General features: G+C 33.4%; 1 pseudogene; it reads right to left on the reverse strand.

The window, feature by feature from the left end:
- Nucleotides 1–10,578: 10,578 nt before the first annotated feature.
- On the reverse strand, nt 10,579–11,134 carry LOC111028620 (annotated as a pseudogene).
- Nucleotides 11,135–11,413: the final 279 nt, after the last annotated feature.

Here is an 11,413-nt window from a genome sequence, read left to right on the forward strand (position 1 = left end):
TGTTTCCGTTTCCTTTGGAAAAAACATTCAATTAAGCTAAACTATGTATATGTATAGTATGTAATTATGGTTGTTATTAATATACAATATAATATGTACTTAATAATATTATCTCCAATCATTAATTTATCGCATGGTGGTTGTGTGGTGGAGAGGGTAACTTTAGCTTAGCTGAACTGTGCCGTCGTATGCAACGTCAGGCCTTGGCCAACGTTTGAACTATACGTTTCATGCTCAAAAATCCGTATAATTTTACGAGTCGGTTTGCTCCTGCCGTCACCCGTGTTCACACACGGCCAGTTGTACGTAGCGTTTTCAAGAGTGAGGAATGCGGAATCCGTCAGAGTCGGCATGTACGGCGATGGAATTGGGCGATTTGTCACCAAGAATATCGTGTACACGGAAGTTCTCTGATGCGATTACAAGTATATGTTGGTAAAACACCCTATGGTGTTTCATTGATTATAATTAACATGTTATGGTTATAGTCTGTTCAAAATAGGATAGGTACGGGCGCCCAAACAGTGCGCATAGGCGAGGCTTTGTTTCGTCGCCGAGACAACGTCACAGTATTTCAGTGTCCACTGCCAAATGCAGACAAGCACAAACAATTGTACAAAATAATAAAAATAACAATTCAATAAAATGCAATAAAATGTACACAGAAAGCGCAGAAAGGACAGGCGACGGCCTAAACCTAAGACAACGTGACAAGTTGAATCAACAAGTGGCCGATGAAAACTGTTTGCCGCCGTGTACCAATCTCATTTTGAATAGACTATAGGTATCAGTGTCCGCCTTGCGGCCTATGTAATGCCACTGGGTTCTATGTGATCCCATCGGGGGCTATGTGATACCACCAGGTCTATGTGATCCATCAGGTCTATGCAAACTGTGCGGAGAGAAAGTTTGACAACCTCCACGTGGTCTCTCTGGATGCGATTACACTGAAAGGTGTATTCGTAACTAATGTCAAACACTTAATAACACACTTGGATAACTATATCATAAAATTACCATTTTCCACAACTACTAATACTATGTTACTTTCATACAAACCTTAACCTAACATTAATATATTTTATTATTATTATGTCTATATAATAATTCAAATTATGTTTTTTCACCCCAGTCATATTCCACACAATGATTTGTAACATTTACTTTGCACTTCATTTATATTTATCCTTGCGTATATGTTATTTATTAATTGTATTTCTCTTTGTGTATTTATTATTATATATATATACACTACTATACACTTAATTAATATATTCTTCACCATTCATTGTTGTATATTATATATATGTATCATAAATATGCTATTGTCTTTGTAATACAGTTCGTATATGTCATTATTATGAATAACTCTAAGACACATTTCACTATGGACAGTTTCTGAAATGTGTACTGTTAGAACAATGTTAACAGCTGTCAATTTTTTTACACTTTATCAGTAACACATAAAAATTATCAGTAACACATAAAAACAACTATTTATATAATTCAGATTATGTTTATTTCATCACAGTCAAATTCTATACTATGATGATTTGTAACATTGTATTTGTATTTCATATGTATTTAGTTTTTTGTATAATTTATACCATTTATTCTTCATGCATTGTTTACTATTGTCACTTGCTTATATCAAAAAATAACATAACATTAATTGTATTCTGTATAGTTGTAAATATGTACCTACCTACCTAATAACAGTCTCAAGAGTTATTCATTTATTTAGATTTAGATTTAGATTTAGATTACATAGAGTATAGTATTAACTAACGACTTACATTTAAAATATAATAATTGTTTTGTATACACCACCCTATGTCTGTAATAGTTAATTTAAAACACAATTTCATATGTAAAATTTTATAAATATGTGATTGCATCATAATAATTCATATTATGTTTCTTCTTAACACAGTCGTATTGTATACTACGNTATTGTATACTACGATGATTTGTGACATTTAATTTGCACATCATATATTATATTCATCTTTTTGTGCATATCGTTATTATTATTTTGACTACAAGTACCCTGCACGCTTAATGGTTGTTTGTATTTAACTGGCAATTGTCGTTATGCATCTTTATATATCATATATACAACAATTACAACTTATGCTTTGCATCTGATTTTTATGAATAACTCTAACACACAATTGACTACTATGTAAGATTCCATAAATTTATACAGTAGAACAATCTAAATAGTAGTTCATTTATGTATATACTACATCACTAATATACTAATATATGTAATAATTCTATTAATCGGATTGTATTTGTTTTGATACACTCATGCCCTATGCTATGATTTGTGACCTTCAATAGTTTTAGGTTTCCACCTGTGAACACTAATGTTTTTTTTTTTGGAATAAACAAAATTATACAATTCTTCACACTGTTGCTACCGCTTATTATTAGACTGTTGTGTGATTTCATTCATTTCTTTATTCAACGCTTCATTGTGGACGTTCAATAAATAAATACCAACAACACCATACCACACTTGATGTCATATATTTGAAAACCTACTTCACCATTTAATTACCAACACACTAAACATTATACATATGTTGTTCCTAAGAAACACAGAAACTAACATGTTTGAAAGAAAAAAAACCAAGTGAAAAAAAAAATTTATTTATTATTTTTGATCTGAAAAACATATAAAAAAATAAATTAAATATTAGACAAAACATGGTATTCAACTAATGTAGTCCAATTGAAAACTTACTATGTCCCTCTTCTACAGTCACCTGCAATTCATAAAATGATAGAATTAGAATTTTCGTAAGCAATTATCAGAAATGTGTATTAGGTAATTACATTTGCGACGGCAACCATGGCCATCCCCCTGGTGACGGTGTCCACGGTTGTTTCGCTGGCAGATTTTGGAGGTTCGGGTGGCTGTGGCGGTGGCGGTGGCGGCAAATCTAGCTGGGCTACGGCATTCATTAAAATTGTATTTATAATAAAAAATAAAAAATGATTACAAACATTGGTCGTTGTACACACACTCACCTTGACAATAGCGGGCAATGTGCCCGGTTTGCCGACACCGAAAACACCCTGAAACATAAAATAAATACATGTCATCAAAAGTCCTTAGCCGAAATTTATATTTGATAAAAATCTACTCACTTCTCTTCCTCCTCCCACCAGAACCTCCATGGGAGGGGTTATATGGGGTGCTGTGCACATGCACACCCCTCCCGTAAAATTTGTAGACATTTGTCACATTCATACTACAACACAAAAACAAAATGTAAATAAAATATAGTATTTTCGCAGGTAAACTTCTATTGTCGCACCGTGTCGGATTGATTACATAAACACTTAGACATACGACATTTCACGAACTGATGTTCAACAATATTGATATCCGTTACCACAGACACATTTTTAACTATACTAATTTTTATAAAATTACAAAAAATTATGAATTTACGATAAAAAAAAAAAAATGAAACACGTGGCCTTCGCTAACCATAGAGTACCTATATACATAAGTAAATTTAACAAAAAAAAATATTTTCCACACACACTACTCTATGGCCATGTAACGTGCTTTGCTTAACGTAAAAGAATACATTTTACATTGATACAAATGGACACGTGCCGAGTAAAAGCTTCCGGCTATACGCCATTTTATACATTTGTTTTTAAATATCTATTTGGGTTACCACAGACACATAGGACACATACGGACTTGCTAGACATTCCAACTCAGTTTTCGAATTTTCATTTTTTTACACACAAAAAAGCAAAGAACATGCGACGGGGATATTACTTCAAGATAAAACGCAGAAAAATAAATTGAATGCACTATGGAAGGGGCCATATGAAGTATTAGAGGTATTAGACACAGAAAATCTGGTTATAGCGCGGGGCCGACAAAAGGTTACCGTTCATAAAAACGACGCTAAGAAATACCACGAGAATAAAACATTGAATATGTAAAAAAAAAAACGTAATCATAAGAATTAAATGTAATAAAAATGAATAATAAAATATAATAACAGTTTAGAAATATAAATGTAAAACATAAGTTAGGTTAATAAAAAAAAAAAAAAACGAAAATTATATTTCTAGGGAAATGGAGAGAGGATTCATTCTGGAATTAGAAAAGATAATAGAACGGAACAACCACGAGGGTAAAACCATAGTAGCAATAGATGAATTATCCAAATGTTTACTAAAACACATAAGTGAAGCAAACCATAAAATTTACAAACCATTCAGTAGAAGTGAGTTGAAAGTAATAACCAAAGCAATAGCTCATAACCTATGGGATGGCACAGAGGGCGAAATAGGAAGTTGCGATTCACATTGCGAATTAATATACGTATACATAAATTGGGTCAAGGACCCAAGGATATTGTTAAAATATCACCGTCAAGACAAAGTTAGACGAAGCTCTAGAATACGTATAAACAGGAATAAAGAAATCAAGAACAAAATAATAAATAAGTTATATAATGTATGAAATTTATGTTAATTCTAGGATAAGGGACAGAGAATTCGTACACGAACTAGAACTAGCAATTTTATCTGGGGAACTAACTAAGAACCGTCGACAATACACTACTTTCACGGAAACACAGTTACTGCACTGTAGAAATATTTACAATTTGTCCAGAGTTCCAACCAATACAGCGCGATTCAAAACACTAACCATGTGAGATATCATTATTCAAAAATCCGGACCTATTACCACAAACATGTGAAGCGGGAATAATAATATTATATAAAAACATTTTTCATAAATTGAAATAAGCAAATGCATGGATTTATACAACCAACGGTGAAACATTAACAATAACATGCCAAGGGAGTAAGGAACCTTATATAGTAAAGATTAAAAACCAAGGTATAATAAAATTAAATCAAGAATGCCGAGCATACGCGGGAGATATCATATTAAATCCAACGCGGGATATAAAAACAAATTATTATATTAATTTTATACCACAAATAGGGACAGGCAAGCTATCGATAACTCTACCTACTAAAAACAAAGATGTAGAATTACCAAAAATATAAAATAAATACGACTCGCATCAATTGGATAAAGTGCATGAAATAGCGCAATTTCTAGATGAAGTACAGGGTATGATTAATGACGAAATACTTAGGCAGTCGGGGTACGGGGTAATAGTTATTTAATTTATGCAATAATCGGGTTGATGGCATTTGCTACGATATTGTTATTGTTTATATATATAACATACAAGTGTCGACTAAGCACTTGGGAAGCCGTTAGACCGCGATACGAACCGAACCCTTTAAGTAGAAGTAAATTTTACGTAAACACACCAATAATAGTTGAAGAAAAAACTAAAAGTCCACTATTGGGGGATACACCCGATAGAGCGGCAATACCAAATCCTCCACCGAGGATAAAGGATTGAAAAATAAAAAAAATATATATAATAAATAATAACAATAATTAGATGAGATTATAACGTAAGGTAATATAGAATAAATAATAAATAATAATAATAATTAGATAAGATTATAACGTAAGGTAAAATAGAATAAATAAAAAATAACAATAATAAGATAAGATCAGGTCATAAAGTAAAATAAAATAATTATTTAAACATATTATAGTTGATTAGATGTATTTTACAAATAAACTAACAATAGTCATAAGCTTAACGAGGCATGCTAATAATAATAATAGAAAAAAAAAGAAACGAAATAAAGAAGACATAACTATAACTGATAAACAGAAAAAAATCGCACAAGTTCGTAATCATGGATTTCGAATTCTCCATGATTGACAGAACCAGCATGGTCCTGATTTCCGGGGCAATGTCAAATAGTTTGGATAGGTTTAAAATCCGAAAACTAGAAGGGCAACCGTTACTTTTACCAGTCAACGAGGAGGTCAGACCTATGAAGGACCGAGAAGTTGTACTGGCAATAAAAGAAATTAAACGAATTTTTAAATGCAAGTCAGTATTACGTGACGCATGTTTAGGCCAGATAGAGTTAAGTCTAAAATCTAAGATAAACAATTTAAATACAGCATACATAGAAAATTATATAAGCCAGGGGGAACAGAAAAACGTGATCGTGTTATGGAATGGGGAGTCAGACAAATGGGTTCTAGACAAATTAGGAATTAAAGAATATCCAATTCTAAATATGAGAATTTATGATACACTGTTCAACCAACAGTTTAGTATCCATTTTCAGAAAATGAATACAAAGCAAATCATATACGAAATGGATATAGGAACTTTTAACAAATCAGGAAGATTGCTAAACCTAGAAGAAACCCATAGTATAATTTGTCAGAAAAACCATAAAATAACACACGCGCACGATCCAAAAACAGATGTTAGGTTCACTAAATGCATATTTGGTAACGTAATCCGTAAGCTAGGTTATGATAGGCTAATCGAATATTTTTAAGATTATAGTCGAAGAAAAATATATAAACATATAAGTATTTTAAACTAATATTAATAAGTAAGTAACTTGTATCTATAGGTGCAAGGCAAATATACTAGAACTGTGTTCGTTTTGAGGTATGAAAATACAGATTGCGACTCATGATGATTAAAAGGAGTGGTAATACGTGTTTTTGTATGTGAAATCGGAAAACAACTAAATGTGAGTATTTTACAGTATGGATATGCTGGCAACGATTCATGATCTATATACGAAGAGTCGGGGTGTGCATATCTATATTGTGAAATAACAACATAAACAGTATAAATACCAGATGAGGGGGAGAAGTAACGTACAGTAACGAGGAAAACTTATGACAAGTTAAGAAGGTTAGGGAAAATAAAAATTAATTCGAGCGATGTTGGCCAGGTCCATAACTTTTGAGATTATGAGTAGTTGTAGACCGAGCCAATACTAGTTGAATAAATACAAATACCAACGAGTGAATAAAAATTAATGAAAGTTATAAAAAAAAAAAAGTAATAATAATAAATAAATATATATATACACTAGTGAATTAAGAAACAAAAGGATTATTCCAATTAATATTAAGAAAAGAAGTTGTTTAATACAAATACATATATATTAGAGGAAACATATAAATATTATATAAAGACCGGAGGAGGAATTTATTTTTATTGTAATAACATATTGGGAAAAACTATATTAATCACAAATAATCTATTATATCTATTAAAGGAAGCATAATAATATTATATAAAAACCAGGGGGAGGAGTTTATTTTTATTATAATGTGAGAACTATACTACTAACAAATTATTTTATTGTATAATAGAGCAACAAATATTGTAAAACCACTAACAAACATATTATAATCACCAATGTAAACCATATTGACTTTGTAAATGCGATATGCATAATATAACATATTCTATAATAAATTGTAATCAATATTATTAATTATAAAATGTAAACATATATAACTATAAAATGTAAACATATAATACCTGTATTGTAAACAAGTTAGTCGACTTGTAAATTGATATAGTAAACAATTTTATAATGAATTGATGTTTTAAAGATTTCTGTTTTTAAAAACATAAATCTTTATTTTTAGGGGTGAGGTGCTATGTACTGTAGCGAGCTGTGACTATGTTTTAAATATTATAAATACTCATTCCAGTAAATCACTCCAGTAGTTCTAAATATACAGAAGAAACACGATATGCTGGAGGAGGCCTACGACGCATCTATTGCGCGTGACCTCGAAACGTATATGTTAATAGATACATCACTACTTATATGAATATTATTAAAATAGTTCACATTAAAAGTGTTGTGTTGCCTCAATAGAGATGACAACGACCAGATAAGCAAGGGACATTCCGTCTGGCCGCCCACGATATGACCTTATAATATGGTAAAAGTAGTAGGGTACTAAGCAGGGATACGATCCAAGTATAGCCATCATAATACGTCGCTCGAATGGGCTTCGGTAGACGGACCAACACCAACGAGCAAGACGGACCAACACCAACGAGCTAGACGGACCAACACCAACGACGAGCTAGGAGCTAGGATATGACAGTCACATCTCGCTAGTCTCCATTATTTAATATAGTCACTTTGGACTTAGTAAATTTATTGTTTTTGTATTAATCAAATAAAAGTATTCAATTTATAAAGAAAAAGACAACTCTTCTTCATTTATTTTTCAACACCATCAAACGGACGTAGTCGGTTTGTTACGGTACTGACGTCCCGCCATATACGCATATATTTTAAAGGCTTAAATAGCGAGGGGGACATAATATGAGATTATTCACATTAGGAAACTGTCGACCTCGGAGATTTCAGAACAACGACGCGATAAGAAACCGGGTGCGTAGTTCTGAGAATCCGACTACCAAAAGTGCGTTGCGAAAATATAAATGAAAAGAGTTAAAACGTGAAACATCTATAAAAATGTTAAAATATAATATTCTAATATCTTTACTCTAATCTCTCAACCGACACGACCGGGCAACCGTTTCCTGGAAACCCACGCACACGTGCAATTAGTAAACGGGGTCAGCGCTATCTCATCGCTAGGAGAAGAGTGGAGAGTAGGCCAATAAAACAGGGACACATCCACCCGATATTCAGACTTGATTTACCAGAGCCAGTACGAGCACCTTCACGCCAGTCGACTCTCTGACAAATTTCAGTGTACAAAAAATAATCTATCAGTTTTACATGTCAAAATAAAGTCTATGTTCATAATATTCTACAATTGACTTAGAATTATTTACACCTCGTCATCTCTTGTCTTATACACCACGATCTGTGGGCTGGACCACTACACGATGTTTAATGCCTAGTGAACCGAATAACAATTTAAAAAATAATGAACGCTTTCAATATAGTATTAGGTAGTTTGACTGAACTGCGTGTTAAATATTATTAAAACAACAATCAACAACAATTATTTAATATTATTAAAATTAATACAAAAATAATTATTAATATAAGTCGTTTTCACTATACATTGGCGTTTACAATGTAAATAATGTATATAGTTATAGTTATTATAGTAATACTATATAGATATTATAATTTATGGCAAGATATTATTGTGCCGAAGAATGACATAAATGAACACAATGTTTAATAATTGAATTTATGTTTTGTAATGTATAACATTAAAATGAAATAAATTATGGAGAACATTATGTAAGTGCATTGGTATGTACCTATTGAAGTTGTTATTTTGTTATATATTACATGTATACTTAATGTATTTAGGCATGTGTACAATTGAAATATAATTTTATAGTGAATGCTTAGTTATATATGAACATTTAATATAAAAAACATGTATACAAATTACGAAAAACCTAATATAATAAGTGTTCATGTGGTACGTAGTGTTTTGGTTAACTACATGAATCGCCAATGGTGCAATTATAATATAATGTATCATATAGTTAATGATAATGCACTTAAAAGAGTCAAAATATGCAAAAGATGCAATATAAAATTTCAATTATTATTACATTTCATATTTGATTTAACTTAATTTTGCACTGATTATTTATCATAAACAAAAAGCAATATGTATAATACAACACATATGTAATACAATAATGTCATTTGTTAAATTGTAATTTAATTTTTAATCATTGATACATTGTAAAAAATATTTTGTCGTTTTGTGTATATTTATATGGTTTTGTGTTAAAATATGAAAAAACATGCAGTATTGATATTTAATCAATCAAGTAATTATGTGTGGACACTCATTGACTGCATGTATAAAATGATGTTGAAAAAAGCAACATGCGTTTTATGAAAAATCCGGTCTTTACACATAACTGGCCGGGGATGAACAATGTGCCTCTGATTTATTAACTCTTACACACTAATAAATTAAATAATAAATATAGAAGACAGTATTGTGAGTTTGATTAAACCGTACGTTGCATTTTATTTGAAACAGAAATAACAGCAATTTAATATAAATAGGTTATCAATAAAGTGAGTTTCGCTTTGCCCCGGAGTGTATAATTGAAATTTTTAATTTATTTGTGATGTTTTGGTATGAAAAGTGTGAAATGAAATAATTATACTCTTGTTTATACTGATCACAAGTGTAGGGCTATTGCTTTAATAATTTCTACTATAACTGTAATACCCATTGAGACTCACTTTGCTAGTTCATCCTGGTCAAAAACCTCCAATGTCACACAATCATGCCCCTTGCAGATGTACTTGTAGATGTACATGACGCTCTTTATGGAGGAGCAGACCTCGACATTGATGTGTGTGTCGTACTTTGCCAAGAGGTACGGGTTGTGAGGAACTACATACTCGTTGCAGACCTCGTGATTTCTCAAAAGGACCACTTGACCGTCGTCTGATCGGCGGTACTTTGGGTAACCGCCGTCCGAAACATACACAGTCTCCTCTACGAATGGTTTCGAGTAGTCCTTGGAGCAACTGTTGTCCACTATGCACGGACACTGTGGGTTGACCCTTCCACAAGGCCCGTGTATCATGTGCGACGTGACGCACGTGTGTAAGCGCCTGTTGGTTGCCGGGTCTGGCAGGTAGGCGCAAACCACGTCGTCGACGTCCTCTGCCGTCCGCAGCTTACTATCATCCGCCAGGATGATGAGTATGTGCGGGTGGGGCAGACCGCGTTTCTGAAACTCGGTGGTGTACACGTAAGCAAGGACATTACCAAACACACGATTAACAGTTATGTCACCTATTAGCTCCCGCAGTTTCATGTGGAACACCCTGGCCACCAGTTCGGGCCTGTCGCTCGCCGTGCTGTGAGCCGCCAGGTTGTCCGCGATCTCAGGCCACCTGGGATTACACGTAAACGTTATGAACAGGTCGGGTTTACCGTACTTACGAACTACGGCCATGGCGTCCTCATACACTGCTTCATGTATCGAGGACTGCCGACGAACGTGGACGGTAGAATGACACTCCGGCCGACCGCCATGGGATCGGCCACGTCAAAGTGGTGCTGTTGGTTCACGTGGTCCATGAGCCCTTGGTAAGCTTCGGCGAGGAGAGCTCGCTGATTCGTACGGACGTAGTTCAGATTGTTCGATTCCATTCGAACGTACTAGTCGCACACATACTGCTGTAAAAAAAATCGACCAGCATGTATTAGACTGAACAGTTCGTGCCTCTCATCATTATTTCCCCGATAACGAATGGCCAAACGGTAACACGCAAACTCTCTGATACTGTTTCGATTGCGGACTTGATTACGTCGGTTGCCCTCTTGCCTCATCCCGAAATGCTAACCGGCTTCCCCGCTCGGGAACAACAGCGGATACAACATCGGATCCGCGTGACACGACCCTAAAATACGTCATTTCAAGTGAATTACTAAACGAATGACTGAGAGTCAGGGTCATGGAGTCGTGTGTAGTGAGTACATATTTTAAGAAAGGCATGTGTAAAAGTCCCAAAT

This window comes from Myzus persicae, unplaced genomic scaffold (genome assembly GCF_001856785.1).
Source record: "Myzus persicae strain clone G006 unplaced genomic scaffold, MPER_G0061.0, whole genome shotgun sequence".
In the NCBI taxonomy this organism is placed as follows: domain Eukaryota; kingdom Metazoa; phylum Arthropoda; class Insecta; order Hemiptera; family Aphididae; genus Myzus; species Myzus persicae.